At 44.3% G+C, this 23,396-nt stretch overlaps 1 long non-coding RNA gene across 1 annotated transcript in view; it reads right to left on the reverse strand.

Annotated features, from left to right (window-relative positions):
• Positions 1-5,009: 5,009 nt before the first annotated feature.
• The window catches only part of LOC105862006 (uncharacterized), a 30,595-nt gene continuing 12,208 nt past the window's right edge, over positions 5,010-23,396 (reverse strand). The window contains exon 3 of the long non-coding RNA XR_012913005.1: positions 5,010-6,638. This is a non-coding gene — a long non-coding RNA (uncharacterized LOC105862006). The remainder of the gene's footprint in view (positions 6,639-23,396) is intronic.

Consider the following 23,396-nt stretch of genomic DNA (forward strand, 5'->3'; position numbering starts at 1 on the left):
AAAGTTGACAGCAACTGGGAGAATAAATGTTCCTGGAATAGAAATGACATCTTAACCATTGGTACTGGGGAGCTATAATGCCAGACTATAGAAAGCTTAAATAAAACTGTAGCCCTTTTTCTTTTATTAAAGAAAGCAAGCCCAAGAGTACAATGCTAGAACAAGAACTAATGCAGGAAGCTTGCTGGCACGACATTGTCAGTCACACCAGTGATGTGGATAAAAGCTTTGGGCAGATGAACAATTTCAGTGAAAAGGCTTGATCACTTTTTATTTCCTGGGCATTTACAGGAGGATAAACATGCTCGCATATATTATTTACGGAGTAAAAGTCAGCAGCAAAATGCAAGCAAAGACCACCAGACGCAGTTGGCAGACAGACATGGTTGCTTAGCAACCAGGCAAACTACAGAATTCTCTCTCCCTTTCTTTCTTTTTTTATTGGGAGCCAAGGATCGAGCTGCTAACAGTTGGGGTTCTAGAGGTCAAGCTTATTTCAATGAAATTAACTTTCCTCAGTCAATCAGTCAAGGACTCCTACTTAGGTTAATAATAGTGCCATTTCCTTAGTTTGAAACAGATGAATGCATGGGGTGGTGATGTGAGGGAGGTGGATGGATAGCGGAGGCCAGGCAAGGTGGGGGCATACCTTTCTGAACTCTGTGGTTCTTTCTCTTTGAGGTCTATCAGCCCTAGATGAGTGGGGTTCACGTGAGTAGCTCAGCTCCCTTTCTCTTTGAAAATGAAGGTGAAAAGTCACTTTGCAGCCCCAGCTTCCTCGTGGTCTTGAATCAGCTTTGGGGTGCACACTGCCAGCAGGAGCAAAGGCTACTTTCACGGCCTGTGCGTGGCTCAATTTAAATGGGGAACCTAACCCCCAGGCCAGGTGGGTTGTGGGCGTTACTCGCCCAGCCTTGTCTACATGCCCATAGAAGGCCATGTCCTTTGATGTCTTAGGACACTGGACACAGGGTAGGGGAAATCATCTTTCCAAATAAGCCTGTCAACAAGTATTGTTGGGGATCTGCGAGGGGTTGAAGGAAGGGAGGGCTGTCTGGCCCATGTGACAGTTTTCTGCTTGGAAGCCCCACATCCAGGTGTGCCATTGGTTCATGTTACCTGGTGACCATGCAGTGGCTCCTTGAACAAGGCTGAAAAGAGCATGAGCAATGCTCTCTCACCTTGCAGATCCTCAGAGTCTGGGCCTGGTCTCATCAGGCTGGGGCCTAGCACCTGTCACGCCCCCTCCTCAATTACTCCCACCTGATCAACTGCCTGGGTGGGGAAGCACTTTGAACTGAAACGGTCTTAGTGTTTGCATCTTACTTGAGCTTTAATTGTAGTTCTCCACCTGCTCCTGCACTCCAGGACATCTCTGCAGAGGCTGGTGTGGCTGATTTAGAACCTAGGGAATCCCAGCAAGGCTGGTCAAAAACTCAGGGGCCTACCAAAGAAGAATCCTCAGTTCATTTCTTTGCGGGTTGCCACTAACTCCCTAATGAGCTTATCCCTGTGTCCATGAATAGACTAACATTAATGAGATTGCATTTTAATTCTTACTGCTATCATCTTAGGAAGAATTTGGGATGTTGAAGCCATTGTTGCTAAAATTCTTTCTTTCTTCTCTTGCTGCAAAAGGAGCTGAAAATCAGAAATAAATAAGCCAGTGGAACAGTTCAGCTGCTGACAAGCTTATGCACTCAAAGCAATCACAGAGGGCCATGATTTTGAGTAGTTGGAGGTAAACATTTTATGGCTGGGACTGTTCCATTCTAAGGCCTGACAACTTATAGTGAACCTAACCTAGTTACTGATAAGAACTACTACACTGTCCATGCCTTGGCTGATGCTAGAGCTGTTCAATTCAGTGTGAAAAGAATTTAATTTAGTAAATAGTATCAGCCAAATGGGTAGTTCCATGGTGTAGGGGCACATCGGAGGCCTAACTAACTCTATTCTTTGCTTTCCCTAAGTTGAGTTAGAATCATGCAAGGGTCACCTGTAAGCCTTTGTATCTTTATCCTTGGTTATTAACTGTGTGCTTGGGGAGGAAGAGATCACAGAATAAGCACAATGGGGAACATAGACTACAGAGAAGATAACGACAGAGATGTGCATTGTCTGGGCTTCAGAGATCTAGGAATCTCTATAGAAAAATCTTTGAGTGGGAGGTGTCACCCAAGATAAACATTCCCTGTAATTTTAGTCCAATAGGTGTTGGAAATAACATTTTCCTAAGGATGCCCCACGGAAGTAACCATCTAGGTAGAGTATGACCATCTTTATTTACTGTCTTTTGGTTTTAACCATTTGTGCAGATTTTCAATTTGGGAAATTGACATTTAACTAAAGTGTCAACTCTGAAAGTGTAGCTTGATGATCAAAATTGGAATGGAGGAAAGTAGGTAAAAAGGGGGTGGCAGCACAGGGGAGTTGCCATCGCTGAGTTTTCCTGCAGAATCATCCACAAAGCACTTGAATCAGACAGTAGTGTGGGGTGGCCAGAAACACCAGGAGTTGGTGCATAACATGACATAAGGGGAAGAGGCATTTTGAGGGACATTGGGTGACCTGGGGACATTGCAAGGTGGCTCTGTGCATTTCCAGTCTCCATGAATATGAGCCAGAACTCTGATATTGTTTAATAGGCCTATCGAATCTTAAGAACTTCAGGAAAGCAAGACTGTTTCTGAGATGTGTTTTTCACATTTGCATCCTGGGACCTGCAGGGAGAGACACGAGGAAGGATTAGGGTTTTTTCTGGTCCCCAAATGTCCTGGCTTTGGATACAAGCAGTGGGGTGAGAGGACACTATCCTCAGCCCTGAGAGGACACACATGGAGAATGTAAGGACTTTCAGACTAGGGGTAGTCCTGGAACCTGTGTCTGTGACAAAGTGTGGTGCCAGCGGGGCCCAGGGACTGCTGGGAAGACTTGGAGCAGGCGTCATTCCGGGGCTGTGCTCTGCCCAGCTTTTAGCAACTTCTTCTTGTCTTCCTCCACTTCTTCCAGAAGAGGCTGGCCTCATGGTTTTGTACCTGGACGTTTCAGCCTTATCAGAGAGCTGGCCAAATGTTTGTCTTTTATGGACTTCACATTTCCAGTGTACTTATTGTCTCAGTCCGTTTGGGCTGCTGTTACAAAGAACCATAGCCTGGGTGGTGTATAAACAACAGAAATTTATTTCTCACTGTTTTGGAGGCTGAAAGTTTAAGATCAGTGTGCCAGCATGGTAGGGTCTTGGTGAGGGCCCACTTCCAGGTTGCAGACTGACATCTTCTCACCGAATTCCCACTTGCTAGAAAAGAGGGTGGGAAAGTTCTCTGAGGTCACTTTCATAAGGCCACTAATCCCATTCATGAAGGTGCCACCTTCATGACCTAATTAACTCTCAACATCCCTGTCTTCTAACACCATCATACTGGGGGTTAGGGTTTCAACATGAATTTTGGGGAAACAAACATTAAGTTCATTGAGCTTATGGTACAAGAGTGACTAACCAGGCCGGGCGCGGTGGCTCACGCCTGTAATCCTAGCTCTCTGGGAGGCCGAGGCGGGCGGATTGCTCAAGGTCAGGAGTTCAAAACCAGCCTGAGCAAGAGCGAGACCCCGTCTCTACTATAAAAATAGAAATAAATTAATTGGCCAACTGATATGTATATAAAAAATCAGCCGGGCATGGTGGCGCATGCCTGTAGTCCCAGCTACTCGGGAGGCTGAGGCAGAAGGATCGCTCGAGCCCAGGAGTGTGAGGTTGCTGTGAGCTAGGCTGACGCCACGGCACTCACTCTAGCCTGGACAACAAAGCGAGACTCTGTCTCAAAAAAAAAAAAAAAAAAGAGTGACTAACCAAAGAATGGTAGTCTCCCAGTTAATCAAATCTATATTCATTTCCTAAGCACCTAATTTCATCCAAGGCTCTGGATGTAGGCTGCCTGAGACTGAAACCTCCATAGCTACTATCTGTAGATGAGTTACTTAACATTTCTGTGCCTCAGTTTTTCTATCTGTAAAGTGGGGTAATAGAATCTGCTCATGTTCCTGGCACAGGGTAAGTACTATGTAAATATTTGCTATTATAATTATTAAAAATCTTCATTCAAAGGGGGGACTATCGAGTTAACCAAAGATTCTAATTAGATGGGTTCTGGTTAATTGAAAATCTTCTGTAAATAGGCAAGTCTTGAAAAATAAGTCATTTCTAACTCAGAGAGAAAGAGAATGCATGACACAGTTGGGTTTGGAAGTATCAGGCATTTAAAAGATTTCATCTGGGTGATACACTTCTTCCCAGAAGAGTGTTGTATCTATGCAGACACTCCCTAAGTACCCAATGGTTGTGAAGAGCTTATCTTGTCTGCAACTGTTATCTGATGCTCCCAGGTTTGGGAGCCAGGGCAGGTTGCACCATGATTTGGGAAGTTTCTCTCTCCTTTTGCTGGGTTCTGTAAGGAACAGCTCTTTTGCCATAGGAACAGGCCCCTGGAGATTGTTTCACTTGCTGTGGCTTCCCCCACATGGTCCAAGGTTGGGGCCCTCTAGGGATAAGATAGCTTATCCCAGCAGGAAAAGATTGTAACTTCAAGTATCTGCGTTAAATAAAGTTAGTCCCTGGGGCAAGACCATAGCAATTCCTGGGTACTGGTGGCCTCTGTTCTATTCAATGCCCAGAATCAATATGGCTAATTTCTACCTTCTAAACTGTAATTACTGAAAAACTCTTATTTCCGTTTTAACCAAATTTAATTTCTGGCGTTTGGCATATAACCATTCAAATTTAAAATGCCTCTAATTTTAATAATATAATTAGTTATAATCAAGTTTTAAAATAATACTTTGCCCCCCCTTTGAATATTTACCATCTCATATTTTAATTTGTATAATGATTTTCTCCTAAATCTGTCTTTTTACTTTTAATTTTGATTGACACATAATTGTACCTATTATAATACCATGATTAAATTATTGTACAATGTATACATGTATTGAAATATCATAATTATACCCCTATGTTCTTTTATAGAAATGTTCCTATATAGCTTTATTCCCCTTTTACTCCTTTTTGTTATACTAATGTTATATTTATTGTACCTGTATAGCTACAAATGCAACAATATGTTCTTATAGTTATCTCTTTAAAATTTTAAATAAGCTGAAATAAGCTCATTTAAAATAAACTGAAAGAAGAGGGCAATTATATACTGAAAAATTTGTGATGTTAAAATTTTGCCCAGTTTTGGTTCTCCTTGTTTGTGAATTCAAGTTATTATCTGGAAGCATTTGCTTAGCACAATATACCTTCCTTCCCACTCATCTCCTCTGTGCTGTGATTGGCAAATACATTAAATTTCTATATGCTATAGCCTCCATAAAATTACAAACACACTGTTATACAGTTTCTTTTAAAAATCAGTTAATGCAAGAAAAAAATTCATTTATACTGTTTTATAATTATATAATTACCTTTAATGGTATTCTTTGTTTTTCTTATGCATTCAAATTATTGTCTGGGCTCAATTTATTTTGGCCTAAAAAATCTCTTTTAGTATTTCTTATAAAATATCTTTACTTGCAACAAATTGCCTTCATTTTTATTTTTCTGGAATATTTTTATTTCTCTTTAATATATAGTTTTTCTGGGTATAGAATTCTTGGGAGACAGTTTTTATTTTTTATTTTTTTTGAGAATTAGACAAAACAAATTACAAATACGAATTTAAAAATCTTCCAAGAGGGCAAACAAGTGAAGACCTAAGAACACTGGCTGGATACAGCAACAAAGTCAGAATGAGGGCCGCTGGTGATAGATCGGACTGGGCTGGAGACAGCAGGGAAAGCTGTGGTGGAAGACGCGGGACTCTGGGGATCTGGTGGTTTGGACTGCAGCCAAGTTACTGCAGCCAAGTGTAAAGTTACTGGTGACAGCATGAAAGATAGTACATGAGGGCACACCAGGCTAAACCCAAGCAAGCTTAGATCTGGTGCCTTGGCCAAAATCCATAGATTGAGTGGGGGGAAAGTTACCACTTTAGCATCAGACAGTATTTGATTAAGAAAATGTACCACAAACATGGCAGTTATGATCAAGGTTAAGGTCAAGGTTAATGTCAGAGTTCGTGGTGGATGGGTGTCACAGAAGCAAATATTAATAAACTGTGTCAGTTGCTAAGGATGCTCTAACCATTTTATTCCACACACTCTAGTGCTGAGTGTGTGAAGTAAAGCGTCCCTGTAAGTAGAAACGACAGAGGGGACTGGGCCAGGGCGGCAGAGCACGCCACCGCGGGAGCCTGGATGTCCACATTGGAACGAGGTGTCCTGGTGAGGACAGCGCACAGCCCAGCCCTCCACGCTCCTCGAGTGCAGCTTTTCCTTCTGCCCTCCAAAATGCACCTTCCCGAACTGGTTGGGGCAAAAGGGTAAAAAGGCATCTTTGCATTCTGCTTCCTATGCCAGGTGCCCCGTCTCAAGGCTGTGGTCTCCGGGTGACAAAGCCCTTCACCTATGTAGATCTGGCACAGGGGCATTTCCTTCATTCCCAAAAAGCGGCACATAGGCGACCTGTGCCCCCGAAATCAAGGGACCACTGACGAATAGGTATGAAGACCACCAGGAATCTCGGAGTCAGCAAAGATACACTGAATAATATGACATGGAAATGAAAAACAAAGTTGAAAATTAGAGTTATTTTAAAACTTCTGTTTTGTTGACAAGGACTGAGCCCAGACAACCCACCTGGGAAGGATTACCTAAGAAAATGAGCTCACACATCATAAAATTTGGAACCCAGCTGTTGCTACTCTGTTGTTTTCCAGTGAGTAGGTAAGCTCAGTTTTCTCTTATGAGGCTCCCCTTTCCAACAATGCCAGGGCCAGGGCCACCCTGCGCCTACAGGTGACATGTCAGTTAAGGGCCCTGGAGGAAGATGACTGACAGTATCCCTGCTCACATGTCTTAGGGACCACAATCCACATGCACAGAATGGCCCCAAGACTCAGGTGGTTGAATGTGTTTCTCACCTTCAGCAACAGTGAGATCTCAAGAGTCAGGCGGGTGGCGGGAGGAGGCAGAGCAAGTCACCGCCCACCCCAGGCCCATCCCAGGAAAAGGGAAGCGGGCGTCCCAGAGCAAGTCACCGCCCACCCCACGCCCATCCCAGGTAAAGGGAAGCGGGCGTCCCAGAGCAAGTCACCGCCCACCCCACACCCATCCCAGGAAAAGGGAAGCGGGCGTCCCAGAGCAAGTCACCGCCCACCCCACGCCCATCCCCGGAAAAGGGAAGCGGGCGTCCCAGAGCAAGTCACCGCCCACCCCACGCCCATCCCAGGAAAAGGGAAGCGGGCGTCCCAGAGCAAGTCACCGCCCACCCCACACCCATCCGAGGAAAAGGGAAGCGGGCGTCCCAGAGCAAGTCACCGCCCACCCCACGCCCATCCCAGGTAAAGGGAAGCGGGCGTCCCAGAGCAAGTCACCGCCCACCCCACGCCCATCCCAGGAAAAGGGAAGCGGGCGTCCCAGAGCAAGTCACCGCCCACCCCACGCCCATCCCAGGAAAAGGGAAGCGGGCGTCCCAGAGCAAGTCACCGCCCACCCCACACCCATCCGAGGAAAAGGGAAGCGGGCGTCCCAGAGCAAGTCACCGCCCACCCCACGCCCATCCCAGGTAAAGGGAAGCGGGCGTCCCAGAGCAAGTCACCGCCCACCCCACGCCCATCCCAGGTAAAGGGAAGCGGGTGTCCCAGAGCAAGTCACCGCCCACCCCAGGCCCATCCCAGGAAAAGGGAAGCGGGCGTCCCAGAGCAAGTCACCGCCCACCCCACGCCCATCCCAGGTAAAGGGAAGCGGGCGTCCCAGAGCAAGTCACCGCCCACCCCACGCCCATCCCAGGTAAAGGGAAGCGGGCGTCCCAGAGCAAGTCACCGCCCACCCCACGCCCATCCCAGGTAAAGGGAAGCGGGCGTCCCAGAGCAAGTCACCGCCCACCCCACGCCCATCCCAGGAAAAGGGAAGCAGGTGTCCCAGAGCAAGTCACCGCCCACCCCAGGCCCATCCCAGGTAAAGGGAAGCGGGCGTCCCAGAGCAAGTCACCGCCCACCCCACACCCATCCCAGGAAAAGGGAAGCGGGCGTCCCAGAGCAAGTCACCGCCCACCCCACACCCATCCGAGGAAAAGGGAAGCGGGCGTCCCAGAGCAAGTCACCGCCCACCCCACGCCCATCCCAGGTAAAGGGAAGCGGGCGTCCCAGAGCAAGTCACCGCCCACCCCACACCCATCCGAGGAAAAGGGAAGCGGGCGTCCCAGAGCAAGTCACCGCCCACCCCACGCCCATCCCAGGTAAAGGGAAGCGGGCGTCCCAGAGCAAGTCACCGCCCACCCCACGCCCATCCCAGGTAAAGGGAAGCGGGTGTCCCAGAGCAAGTCACCGCCCACCCCAGGCCCATCCCAGGAAAAGGGAAGCGGGCGTCCCAGAGCAAGTCACCGCCCACCCCACGCCCATCCCAGGTAAAGGGAAGCGGGCGTCCCAGAGCAAGTCACCGCCCACCCCACGCCCATCCCAGGTAAAGGGAAGCGGGCGTCCCAGAGCAAGTCACCGCCCACCCCACGCCCATCCCAGGTAAAGGGAAGCGGGCGTCCCAGAGCAAGTCACCGCCCACCCCACGCCCATCCCAGGAAAAGGGAAGCAGGTGTCCCAGAGCAAGTCACCGCCCACCCCAGGCCCATCCCAGGTAAAGGGAAGCGGGCGTCCCAGAGCAAGTCACCGCCCACCCCACACCCATCCCAGGAAAAGGGAAGCGGGCGTCCCAGAGCAAGTCACCGCCCACCCCACGCCCATCCCAGGTAAAGGGAAGCGGGCGTCCCAGAGCAAGTCACCGCCCACCCCACGCCCATCCCAGGAAAAGGGAAGCAGGTGTCCCAGAGCAAGTCACCGCCCACCCCACGCCCATCCCAGGTAAAGGGAAGCAGGTGTCCCAGAGCAAGTCACCGCCCACCCCACGCCCATCCCAGGTAAAGGGAAGCAGGCGTCCCAGAGCAAGTCACCGCCCACCCCACGCCCATCCCAGGAAAAGGGAAGCGGGCGTCCCAGAGCAAGTCACCGCCCACCCCACGCCCATCCCAGGAAAAGGGAAGCAGGTGTCCCAGAGCAAGTCACCGCCCACCCCACGCCCATCCCAGGTAAAGGGAAGCAGGCGTCCCAGAGCAAGTCACCGCCCACCCCACGCCCATCCCAGGTAAAGGGAAGCGGGCGTCCCAGAGCAAGTCACCGCCCACCCCACGCCCATCCCAGGAAAAGGGAAGCGGGCGTCCCAGAGCAAGTCACCGCCCACCCCACGCCCATCCCAGGAAAAGGGAAGCAGGTGTCCCAGAGCAAGTCACCGCCCACCCCACGCCCATCCCAGGTAAAGGGAAGCAGGCGTCCCAGAGCAAGTCACCGCCCACCCCACGCCCATCCCAGGTAAAGGGAAGCGGGCGTCCCAGAGCAAGTCACCGCCCACCCCACGCCCATCCCAGGAAAAGGGAAGCAGGTGTCCCAGAGCAAGTCACCGCCCACCCCACGCCCATCCCAGGTAAAGGGAAGCAGGTGTCCCAGAGCAAGTCACCGCCCACCCCACGCCCATCCCAGGTAAAGGGAAGCAGGTGTCCCAGAGCAAGTCACCGCCCACCCCACGCCCATCCCAGGAAAAGGGAAGCGGGCGTCCCAGAGCAAGTCACCGCCCACCCCACGCCCATCCCAGGTAAAGGGAAGCGGGCGTCCCAGAGCAAGTCACCGCCCACCCCACGCCCATCCCAGGTAAAGGGAAGCAGGTGTCCCAGAGCAAGTCACCGCCCACCCCACGCCCATCCCAGGAAAAGGGAAGCGGGCGTCCCAGAGCAAGTCACCGCCCACCCCACGCCCATCCCAGGAAAAGGGAAGCGGGCGTCCCAGAGCAAGTCACCGCCCACCCCACGCCCATCCCAGGTAAAGGGAAGCAGGTGTCCCAGAGCAAGTCACCGCCCACCCCACGCCCATCCCAGGTAAAGGGAAGCGGGCGTCCCAGAGCAAGTCACCGCCCACCCCGCGCCCATCCCAGGAAAAGGGAAGCAGGTGTCCCAGAGCAAGTCACCGCCCACCCCAGGCCCATCCCAGGAAAAGGGAAGCGGGCGTCCCAGAGCAAGTCACCGCCCTCAGGCTCAACAGGGACTGCAAGACAAGGCCAGCCTCTGATGCCAGGAATTATGACATGGACCAGGCTTACAGACAAGAGTCTCATAACTCTCATCTTCATCTGTGTAATTTAAACAACTAGATTATAATTTAAATTTATTAGATAACAGGGAAAGTCATAACTTAATCATCAAATCTAATCATCTCAGCTCTCATCTGGGCCCGGGCCCTCTTTCATCCTCCCTAACTGTCCCTCCCTCCCTCCTTATCACCTCTGTCCTCACCTTCTCTTCCCCTTCCCCTTTCCCCTAGGCTTCTGATTCCTGCCCTCTTCTCTCCTGTCTCTCCACTCCTGCTGTTCATTCTTGTGTCTCTTCTGCTCCCTTCTTGCAGCTCGTTTCAGCTGCTTTGCGGTTCTCTCCAATCTTTTCATCGTCTCGCACGGGAGACTGTCCGACCTTACACATCTCCGCCTCCCTGTTAAACTCCCTCTTCCCGCCACAGCCTCCTGTCCCCAGGCCGCGCCCCAGGCTCCCTCTGGCGGGCTCCCAAGGCAGCATCCCGCAGGATCCCGCACCGGCCTCTCCGCGCCCCCCCTCGGGACGTCCCGCACCGGCCTCTCCGCGCCCCCCCTCGGGACGTCCCGCACCGGCCTCTCCGCGCCCCCCCTCGGGACGTCCCGCACCGGCCTCTCCGCGCCCCCCCTCGGGACGTCCCGCACCGGCCTCTCCGCGCCCCCCCTCGGGACGTCCCGCACCGGCCTCTCCGCGCCCCCCTCGGGACGTCCCGCACCGGCCTCTCCGCGCCCCCCTCGGGACGTCCCGCACCGGCCTCTCCGCGCCCCCCCTCGGGACGTCCCGCACCGGCCTCTCCGCGCCCCCCCTCGGGACGTCCCGCACCGGCCTCTCCGCGCCCCCCTCGGGACGTCCCGCACCGGCCTCTCCGCCCCCTCGGGACGTCCCGCTCGTCCTCCACTGCCGCGTCTTTTGCGGGCCCCACCCTCTGTCCCCGCCGTCTCAGTTTCTCTTTCCTCCCCTGTCCTCCTCCCGGCGCGCTCGGCCGGGCGAGCGGCCTTTGCCAGAGCGGCGGAGTGGCCAGACTTCGCGAGGGGCCGCGCCAGGGCCAGGACGGCGCCTCCCGCACGGCTGGGGAGCGCGCCCGCGCGGGGCGGGGGGGGGGGGGGGGGGGGGGGGAGGTGCGGGGGGAGGGTCTGGGGGCGCAGGAGAGGATCTGGGGGGGCGGGGAGAGCGCGGGCGGGGGCAAGCGGGGAGCGGGAGGGGGCATAGGGGAGGGTCTGGGGGACGGGGAGAGTGCGTGGGGGGGGCCGCGGGGAGGGATGGGGCCGCAGGGAGAGGGGGGAGGTGCAGGGGGAGGGCCTGGGAGCCAAGGGGCAAGGGGGGGAGGGCCTGGGCGGGAGCAGGGAGCTGGAGGGGGGAGGGCCTGGGAACCGGGGTGCAGGGAGCGGGGTGGAGGGCCTGGAAAGGGGGAGCGGGGAGCGCGGGGGGGGGGGGGGGGGGCGCGGCCGCGGGGATGGGCGAAGGGCGGGGACTGGGGGTAGGGCCTGGAAAGGGGGGTGGGGATCGGGGCGGGGCCTTGGGGATGGAGGGAGGGCCTGTGGGGGGCCGCGGGGAGCGGAGGGCGTGGTGGGGGGGATGCGGGGGAGGGGGGATGCGGGGCGTGGCGTGGCGGGACGTTCGCCAGCTCCTGTCCTGCGGCGACCAGGGGCCTTGCGTGGCGCTAGGCGGCGAATGCACCCGGGAGCTCAGGCAAGGGTTTTAGGGCTGGGAAAACTCTGCTTAAAGATTTAAAAAACGTGAAAAGCGGCGTTTAGCTGGGGCGAAGGCAGGAAGAGCGGGCGGACGGGCCAAGAGATTTCCAGCAGAGGGAAGCTGTGCAGGGCTGCAGGGCTGCAGGGCTGCAGGGCTGCAGGGCTGCAGGGCTGCAGGGCTGCAGGGCTGCAGGGCTGCAGGGCTGCAGGGCTGCAGGGCTGCAGGGCTGCAGGGCTGCAGGGCTGCAGGGCTGCAGGGCTGCAGGGCTGCAAGTGCGGGAGACAGGCACGGACGCTCCGCGGTTTGATGTTTGCCCCGCTCTGTCCGCTTCCGGGCCTCAGATTTATTTTTTTATTTTATTTTATTTTTTTTTTTGAGACAGAGTCTCACTTTGTTGCCCAGGCTAGAGTGAGTGCCGTGGCGTCAGCCTGGCTCACAGCAACCTCAAACTCCTGGGCTCAGCGATCCTACTGCCTCAGCCTCCCTAGTAGCTGGGACTACAGGCATGCGCCACCATGCCCGGCTAATTTTTTTTATATATATTTTTAGTTGGTCAATTAATTTCTTTATATTTTTGGTAGAGACGGGGTCTCGCTCAGGCTGGTTTCGAACTCCTGACCTTGAGCAATCCTCCCGCCTCGGCCTCCCAAAGTGCTAGGATTACAGGCGTGAGCCACCGCGCCCGGCCTTATTTTTAATTTTTTAAATTTCGTACTATTACTGGGGTACAAACATATTGGTTACATAATTGCTTTTGTGCCCTGTGAGTCAAAGCTGTAAGTGTTTCCATCCCCCAATAGTGTGCATGGTACCCCTGGGTGTGAATTTACCCATCCCCTTCTCCCCCTTCCTCCTGCTAGATTTCTGCTGAATGTTATTTCCATCTGTGCAAATGGGTGTTGACTGATTAGTTCCAGTTTAATGGTGAGTGTGTGTGGTGTTTGTTTTTCCATTCTAGATTTTGTATTTCTAGTGTAAATAATAATTCAGCCATGAAAAATGAGTTTTTGTGTTAAAAATATTGTTTCCAGTTGCTGTTGTATATTTTAAATATCACCTCTGTCTAGAAATAGCTACATTCTGTAGCTCATAAATTTACTTTTGAAGTCACAGTCAGCCATACTAAAATTTAGAATTTAAAGGGTCACAAATAGAGGAATGAATGTAAGTCACCCTGGTCCAAAGCTGGATGTTAACTAAAGGACAGGAGACAAGCACAACCTTTCTGATTACCTTTGCTTCTGGTCATGATCTAATAATAACAGGAACCAGATTTCCTATCTTACACAACTAGAAAACCAAACAAAATACATGAAACAAAAGTTTTCACACACTGAAAATAGACAGCAAAAGACTTTGACCAGGGAAAGAAGGAAAGGAGATGAGTTGAGCTCTGAAATTAAATCAGCTTCCTGCCTGCAGGCAGCTTCCACGTCACTACACAGAGTGAAAAAAGACCAAACAGAAAATCCAAATTTTCGCCTGATTAGGGAGGCAGAGATCAGCGTTCATAGACGCAAGAGAAATAAACTGCACACACAAAAAAGCTTTTGAAATGTGCAGAAAATTCCTCTTGCGCCATTTGCTTTCTAATCTGTTCATGCTTGATAGGAAACTTCTGTAACCGGTTCCACAGGCACAAAAAATGTTTTCTCAATAATGATAGTGTTTTTAGTTCTCTCATATTTCAAATGCGTTTTCAGTGTTTACATTATGGCTGGGGCCAGCAGCTCTAAGTGAGGCCGACAGCAAGATTTATCTCAGCCCTCATAACAGCAGCTACACAGTTTCAAATTAGGCAGAAAATAGAAAACTCTTCAGTTAAATTTGCTGAGCAGAACTTTGTAACTTTCCGTTGCTCTGATGCATTCTCTATTGAGTGTTTTTTTTTTGGCCAGGAATGGCAGAATACCCTACAAAGCCTCACACCACCTACTTGTCCAGGGAAGACAAGATAAGCGATGCCCCACCACAACTGTGCCCAAAGACCCACCGGGCCTGCACACAAGGCTGAAAGAATGACCAATATTAACCCCTAGCTCATTATAATACTAAAATCCTCATCCTGGGAGGGACTTATCTGCCATTTTTTGATCATGGGACATATGTACTGGCATGATTTCTCACTGTGCTTGCGTGCCCTGCACTCCGCCCCAAACACACAACGATGCTCACTCCCCTCCTGCATTGTTCATTTCACCAGCAGAAAAACCCTGTGATCCTGTTGGTCAGGCAGGTGGATTTGAGGCAATTCATAACCTCCCCCTCCCAGTTGATGCATCCACTGAAATTAATCCTTTCCTCCTTCCCAGGAGTTTGAGGTTGCTGTGAGCGAGGCTGACGCCACGGCACTCGCTCTAGCCTGGTCAACAAGTGAGACTCTGTCTCAAAAAAAAAACAAAAACAAACACCCTCAAGCATCCTATGATTCAATCAACTTCCGGCATCTATGGCATCTAATAAAAAATTGCCTGGCATTGAAAAAAGTTAGAAAAAAATATGGCCCATAGAGAGAAAAATTAGCAAATACAAAGTTCTAGAAATTACAGAGAAAATGGAATTAGCAGGCAGTACTGGGGAATAATTCTCTTCTCCATGTGGCCCTAACATTTTTGTATATCTTATGAGTAAGGTTCACTGACCAATCTTTTGTCTGATTATGTTTTTAAGAATGTTGGTGATAGCCAAGGCTATTTTAAGAATAGCCTTGGTGATAAAGACATTTTCTCACTTCAGATCAAATTGTAGGTCTGCTTATCACTTAAAATAAAAACAGGTAGTGTCTTCCTACAGAACAAAATGCAGGCATCATTTAATGCCCAGAATAGTAAAGACAATGTCTCCATATGGGGCAAAAGGATGGAATGCTTACCGTCCATTGTAAGACATTCAGGCTCCCTAACTCTCCTCTCCTGCAATGCAACATATTCTGTGTACAGGTATCACGAAACCATCTTTGCATTGACCTATGGGCATTGGGGATTGAAAAACCAAGGTGCAAATGCCAGCATTCTGGCTGCTGCTGTTTCTGTGAGTGCTACGCTGTCCATTGTTTAGGCCCCACGAGTATCGTATCTTCTGCAATCATCCATAAAACTGTGTCAAAGAAATTTGTTCACTTGCAAGTGGTATAAAATATCATTCTCTTCACAAATTTTGACCACAAATATATTAAAATATAAATTATACAAATGCTTTGTATGTCCTTAGAAAACAGAGGAAAACAAAAGACATATGAAGAAAATATAAAAGATATTTAAAAAGACATAAGTCAAACTAGTAGAGATAAAAAATCAATATATTATATGAAATGCTGTGAGATTCATAGCAGATGAAGCACTGGTGAAGAAAACTTCAGTAAACATAAGTACACAGAAAACAGCAACTATTCAAAACAAATTACAGAAAGACAGAGAGGGAAAGAAAGAAACAAAGAAAAGAAGGAAGGAAGGAAAAAAGAGAAAGAAAGGAAGGAAAGAAGGAAGGGAGGGAGGAAGGAGGTAAAGAAGGGAGGGAGGCAGGGAGAGAAATCTGGTAAAAATGAGCAAAGCATTGTGACCTATGGAAAAAATGTCAAGTTATCTAATATATGTCCCATTGTAGTCCCAGGAGTAAAAGAGAGACATGGAAAAAGAAGAAAAAGTCAATAAACAGTGACCAATAATTATCTAAATGTAATGAAAAACATAATCTTATAAATCCAAGAATACTGAAGAATAAAATAGAAAATAAACCACCAGGCACACCATAATCAAATTTCTGAAAACAAGTGACAAAGATACAACTTTAGAAGGACTGTGTAAGGTAGGAGGGATAAATATATTTCATGACAAGGAATAAACACAAGAATAAAAGAATAAAAACTTTTGTAATCAGAAAATATGTAGCTCAAAAGACACTGGAGAAGCATATTTAAAGTACTGAAAAAGTCAACTTAGGATTTTATATTCAGTAAAATGTGTTTCAAAAACAAAATCTGTGAGAGTTTGTCTCCATGAGACCTTGCACTAGCAAAAACAAACAAAAAAGTAAATGATTATGACATATTTTTTGCAGAAGAGAGATGATACCAGAAGAAAATGTGAACCTACAAAAGAATGAAAAAGACCTGAGAGGGTAAACATAGTGATTAGCAGATAACAGATATTTTTCTCATATCATAATTTATTTAAGAGATAATAAATTACTTACAGAAAAATAATGCTACAGATTTATTATGTGATTTATAATATACGTTGAAGTAGTATATGTGATAACCATAACTACATGGATAGGAAGGGAAACAGAAGTCTATAATAGTAACGTCTAAAAACATATGAGAAGTGGTATAGTTATTAGTGTAACACTAAAAATATATATGATAAATCCTTAAGTAGAAACTAAAAAATCATTTCAGTATGTTTTTGTATATTAAGACATCATTTTGTAAAACTTAAATATATACAATATAAATAAAATAAGATAAAGTCGAGCTAAAATTCAATGGTAGAAGTAAAACTAAATAGTAAAAATATTCAAATAATAAGAATAATAAAGCACTGGATAAAAACAAGAAAGAAAGAAGATATGAAAATTTTAAAAATCTTAAGCTGCTAGATTTAAATAGACATTAAAGATTTGGTAATTTAATTATATGTAAATGGTCTTTTTCCAATTTAAATACAGAAATTACCAAAATGGATTTTTAAAAAATATATAAATAGCTATATGTCCTACATAAAATTATTTTAAATACAAAGAAAAATTTTGCTAATAGTAAACAGATGGTAAAAGATGTACCATTAAATATGCATTAAAAAGCTGCAGCAGTTATTCTAATGTCAGAGAAAATAGACTTGGGAACAAGGACTACTGCCAGGAATAAGGAGATATGTTTCATAATCAAGGAATAAAAATAACAGAAAGACATAACAATTGTAAAGGGGTATTTGCACACGGTAACATAGATTTAGAATACATGAACCAAAAAGAGAAACATATAAATCCAAAATTTCATTTGGGTATTTCAATACTCCTCTCTTAATAATTAATTGACAAATAGAGAAAATATAATTAAGGCTATGAAAAGCTGGAACAATAGTAATAAAAAACTGTTCTTCATAGTTACTTACTGAATGAGTTCTCCATGTAATTAATAACATAATATACATTATTTGCAAGTATATATACAATATTCACCAATATAGATTATATTCTCAGTGATAAAACACATCTCAGTAAATATAAAGTAATAAGAATCATACAAATTATGTTCTATGACCAGAAAGAAATTCAATTACAAATCAAAAATAGACACATATCTGAAAAAACTATAAATATTTGAAAAATAAACAACATATTTTTAAATAACCCATGATTTAGGGAAGCAATCACAAGGGGAAACAAATAAATAAATATTTCCATATATTTCAGTGTATATTATTCACAAAATAAAATCTGTGGAGTAAAGCTAAATTGGTACATAGAGAAAAAAGAATAAATGTCTTAAATCATTCATCTAAGCTGCTTCCAGCGTTTCAAGTACTGGTTATTTGAATAGCTTACTTAAAAAGTGATAAAGCTCTGCCAGATTAACCTGTTAAAAAGACACAAAGTATGGCCGGGCGCTGTGGCTCACGCCTGTAATCCTAGCTCTTGGGAGGCCGAGGCGGGCGGATTGCTCAAGGTCAGGAGTTCAAAACCAGCCTGAGCGAGACCCCGTCTCTACTATAAATAGAAAGGAATTAATTGGCCAACTGATATATATAAAAAAAAAAATTAGCCGGGCATGGTGGCGCATGCCTGTAGTCCCAGCTACCCGGGAGGCTGAGGCAGAAGGATCACTCGAGCCCAGGAGATTGAGGTTGCTGTGAGCTAGGCTGACGCCACGGCACTCACTCTAGCCCGGGCAACAAAGTGAGACTCTGTCTCAAAAAAAAAAAAAAAAAAAAAAAAAAAAAAAAAAAAAAAAAAAAAAAGACACAAAGTAACAATATCAAGGCTATAAGAGAGGATAAACTATAAATCCTGTTAATATTAAAAGGATAATAAGAAATATTATAAATACCTTTATTGCAATAAATTTGGTAAACCAGATCAAATGAACAAATTTCCTAAAAAATACAAACTGTCAAAATTCACTCAAAAAATACAGTTCACACACAGCACCACATAGATATATATAAATTGAATTTGCCACTAAACAAAAAAAATCCAACCCATGATGGCTTCAGTGATGAATTTTACTAATTGATGGCAAATCATAAGAATTCTATAAAAACTCTTTCAAAATACAGAGAATGATACATTTTGTCTCATTTTATAGTACCAGAATTACCCTGATATTAAAACCAGACAAAGGTATTACAAGAAAGGAAAACTGAATATAAATGCAGAAGTCATCAACTTTTAAAATTTTAGTAAATTTATAAATATGTATTTAAAGGACCACACATCATGATCAAGTGGGCTTTATCTCAGGAATGTAAAGTTTATATAATATTTGGAGATCTATCAATTCAAATCACTATAATAGACTACAAAACAAAACAAACAAACCAAAAAAACCCCAAAAAAACCCATGTGGTCATTTTACTATATGCAGAAAAAAACTTAGCAAATTAAACAGACACTTACTATTAGTCATCTCAGCAACACACGGATGAAAGGAACTTGCTTAATGTGATAAAGGTTATTTCTGAAAAATCTCCAGATTAAGTCAAGCATATCAAGGCCACGATGTCCACTCTTACCTCTTCTATTTAACATTTCCATGGAGGTCTTAGCCAGTGCAATAAGGCAACAAGGAATAAAAGGCACATAGATAGAAAAGAGTGAAATAAAACTGTTATTATTCACAAACAACATTATTTTTCATGTAGAAAATTATAAGAAATCTACAAAACGACTACTAGAACAAATAAGTGAGTAAGATCACAGGACACAAGATTACCATTTCTGTGCTATCGTGAACAATTAAACATTGAAATTAAAGTTACCACTTATAGATGCATCAAAAATGCTTAGGGATTTTAAAAATGTTGGCAAATTTGTGGAAAAGAAACTATAAAACATAGAGAAATAGTAAAGATGACATCTAAATAAAGAGAAGTGGCATGTCTATGGATTTGAAAACTCAATATGGCTAAGACGTTGACCTGCAATTTCTTTTAAAATCCAGAGAATTGTGTTTTATGGATATCAATAAGATAATTTTTAACAGAAATTCAAAGATAATTAAGTAATCAAAACAATTTTTTTAAAGGAAGAACAAAGTTGAATGACTATCATTACTTGATACCAATACTTTCTATAATACTAATGAAATCAAGATAATGTAGTTTTTCCATAATGGCAGAGAATTGTTAAATGGAACAGGATATAAAATCCAGAAACAGATCCACATGGAAACAATGTAAAATTGTCTGAAGACAATATGAAATGTATAGCCATTTAAGAAAGAGAGTCTAGCTGTTGTTTTCACATAGATACCACTACATTTATAATTGAACAATCCCCTTTCTAGATATTTACTTAATAAAAATTAAGACTAATTTCCATAAAAGGTTTGAACTTGAATATTTAAAACAATATTCATAATAGCCTAAAAATAGAAATAATCCAAATGTTTAACAAGTGGTAAATGGATACATAGAGTATGCTGTATAATATGACAAAATAGTACTCAGCACTAAAAAAAAAGAAGACTACTGATGAATCTCAAATGTCTTACGTTAAGTAAAAGATGCCAGACACAAAACTACATATTTTATGATTAAATTACATAAAATTCTAAAAGGGCTAAATTATGAAGACAAAAAGCAGATCAGTGGTTATCAGAGGCCAAGGTGGGAAAGAGAGATGGGCTGCAGTGGCCATGAGGGACAATGTGGGGTGAGAGAAATATTCTATATTTGACTTCTTTAATGGTTACATTATAGTATATACATTTGTCAACACTCAAATTTACACTTAAATTGGGGGATCATCCTATCAAAGTTCTAACTCAATAAAACTGGATTAAAAATTTTAATACCCTTATTGTTTAATGGACAAGGAACACTTTGAGACTCTAGGATTTCAGAATTTAACACTACCAAAAATCAATTAAATGATGGTGAAATGCTGCTTAAGTGATTAGATTATTTTACATTTTAAATAGATTCAGATTCTCTGTGTCACTATCATAGCTTCTATCAATGATTATATATCCTTCCCTGTATTCTACCAGAAAAGAGGAAAAGGGAAGAGTGTTCGGGATCAGGCTGAGAATACATGTCTGTGGTTTGAGGACATGAATCTCCTTTGTTAATTCAAATAATTTTTCTCACTACTCTCTCCTTTCCTTCTGAGACTGCTGTTACTTATATGTAAGAAACTTGATATTATTTCACAATTCCTTTCTCTGTTAACCTTATTCAGTCTCTTTTAGGCTATCTTTACTTAATTGTAGTTGAATCTATTGCTGTATCTTCTTAATCACCAATATTTTCTTCTACGCTGCTTATTCTGATATTGATCACATCTAGAAAAGTTTTATTTTATGTTTTAGTTTTTCACTAAAGTTTCATATAGTGTTTAAGATATTTCATTGCTTTTCTCATTGTGTTTATGTTTTTCTTTAAGTTGTTATACATAGGTTTAGCAGTTCTTCAAACATAGTTTTTTGATAATTTCATAATCTTGATCTTCTCGGAGTTTCTGTATATTCACTTTTTTTGCAATGGGGTACTTTTTTCTTCTTTTCATGTTTTTAAATCAGATATCCTATATTGTTAATTTACATTGTCAAGTGTATAGATTTAATTATCTTCCTTTTAAGAATGTTTAATTTCGTATTTTATAGACAGTTAAGCTAATTAGAAAAGAATTTGATCCTTTTTAGCCCTTCTTAAAAGTTTTTATATAACTAGTCTAGGATGACCTTTAATCTGTGAATAGTTCACCACTCTGACTTCCCCATTCAATGTCCTGGATATGAAGGACAAAGAGTCTTTGTCTTGGCTGTTCAGAGCTCAGAAATGTTCTTACCGTATATTAGCTCTGGGAATTGTTCATCTTACAACTCCAGGTTGTTCCTTCAGTGTTCTGTGTACTTTTACTTTACACAAGAGGGGCCAAAGAACTAGGACAGCTTAGAGGGGCCAAACATGCATGCTTGTGGAGTCTTTTTTGCATAGTTTCCTTTTTTTTCTAGAACTCTGCTTTATAGCTTTGAGCCACTTCAGCCCAAAACTCTGATTTCTGCCTCTTCAAGTCACTGAGGCTGCTAGACTCTGTTTGGGTGCCTCACTTCTCTGTGTCCATTGTTTGGAATTGCTTCTCTGAAGAAAGCCAACTCATCTCGTTTCCTTTCTCATTGTGACAGGTGGTACTGCCTCTTGTCCAACTTTTTAAAAAGGCGTTTTGTCTATTGTCTATATGTATACAGTGAGATGGTTTCACCAAAGAGCTGAAAGTGAAAATCTTATATTTCTTTCTAATTCTATTATTACAGTTTTTAAAAATTGAATGGTATTTCCAAAGGCTATAACTAGAAAAGTTACCAAGTTCCATAAGTACATGTATTTCTATTATTTATGTCTTTATTTTTAAAATTTTATCTATATTGGCTAGAGCATTAAGCTCTGACTCAGCTGAACTTGCTACCTGCCTTCCTGTTTCTTTCCTCCCTCTCTCCCTCATCTTTCTTTCTTCCTCCCTTCCTTCCTTCTTCAGTAATGTACTACATTTATGAAAGAATAATTGTCACTCAGTGTAGGAGGTTTGTCTCTGTCTTATTTCCAATGAGTTATAGCATATATATATTTACTACAGCCATCAATTCCCTTAAATTAGCCAAGAAGAAATGTTTTTCTCTACTTTTTCCCATTAGTATTTTGCTATAATTCTGATAAAGAGGTTTAAAATCTCTTCTTCTTTTTTTTTTTTTTTTTGTTTTTTCCCCCCGTATTTCACAGGGTAAAAGAGAGCTACAATAATATAACAAATATTACAATAATAAAAAGTAAATACAAAGCACATACTGAAACCAAATAAATTATTAAAAGTCTATGCCTGGCCAGGCATGATGGCTCATGCCTGTAATCCTAACACTTTGGGAGGCCGAGATGGGAGGATCACTGGAAAAAAGGAGTTTGAGACCAGCCTGACCAAGAGTGAGACACTGTCTTTATGGATGTGGTGGTGCGTGCTTGTAATCTCAGCTACTTGGTAGGCTGAGGCAGGAGGATTGCTCAAGCCCAAGAGTTTGAGGTTGCAGTGAGCTGTGATGACACCACTGCACTCTACCCCAGGAGACAGAGCAAGACCCAGTCTAAAAAATAAGAAATCTATTCCTAAGGCACCAAGATATAATTTTCAAACTAACTTTGTCTAAACTAAAATTACAAAGCACAAATTCTATGTCTGACAAGCAGGTTGTTCCTAAAATTTCCTATGGAACAACAATTTTGGAGTTAAAAGTCCCACTGGAGAGATTTAATCAGTCCTTCTGCTCTTTCCAGGGAACTCCTGCATCACTCACTGCCACTTAACCCTTTTGATGCCAATGGAAGGAAGTGTTCACTGGAAACCAAAATAACTGATCTCCCGAAGTTGCCTACTAGTCTCTAGGAGAGTAACTGAGGCCCTTTCTGATTCCTCTCTGTCCAAGGTTGGAGATGAGCCCTGGAAAGGAAGAAGGGAAGGTGCTGAATTCTAATTTCCCTCAATCCTTTTCCCCAGCACTAGTTGTGGATCTGAAAGTAGGAATTAATAAAGGAAGTTCACTTAGAATAAAGTTGAAGGCCATATTTGTTTTGATCAATGTGTTTTTAATTTTAACCTGAATTTCTCTATAATAGTTCTGAATATCAATCAAAATCAGAAAGAGAATTTCATCATATTAATTTTTATTCGGCAATAAATGATTTGTTGTCTCCCCTCAATATTTAATTCCCAAGAATAAATATTCCAAGGTGTTTTCATGTTGCCATATATTATGTGGATTTTTTTTTTTTTTAGTTTTTTAGGAATTTGTTTTTCTCTCTTCTAGATCCACTGCTAATTTTCTATAGCATCCCTCTCTTGCTAGACTCAATTAATAGTCTGAGAACAGCATTTCAGGGACAGACTACAGAACTTTATTCTGTATGCAAAATGAAGAAATCATTATACTTTTTCAAGAAAAAATTTTCTCAGTGACTAGGACCTACAAATAATTTCAAGGACCAAAACCCTTAGTTTCTCCTTTAGCTTCTGAGTTGCTGGGGGGAAAAAAACAAACAAAAAACAAAACAAAACAAAAAAACTTTAATAAAAATAAAAGTGGATAAACATTGCCATCTAGTGTTCAGTTTGAGATATTGTATAAACTATGCACCCATAGCAGGGATTTTTGTTCCTGCACTGACTTCAAGGTTAAGTCTTCAATCATTTATATCCTGAAAGATCTTGCTTCCTTATTCAGAAATCCCACTCTCATTCAGATAGTTGATTTGTTTATTTCAATCAAATATTCTTT

This window comes from Microcebus murinus, chromosome 18 (genome assembly GCF_040939455.1).
Source record: "Microcebus murinus isolate Inina chromosome 18, M.murinus_Inina_mat1.0, whole genome shotgun sequence".
Taxonomy (NCBI): Eukaryota; Metazoa; Chordata; class Mammalia; order Primates; family Cheirogaleidae; genus Microcebus; species Microcebus murinus.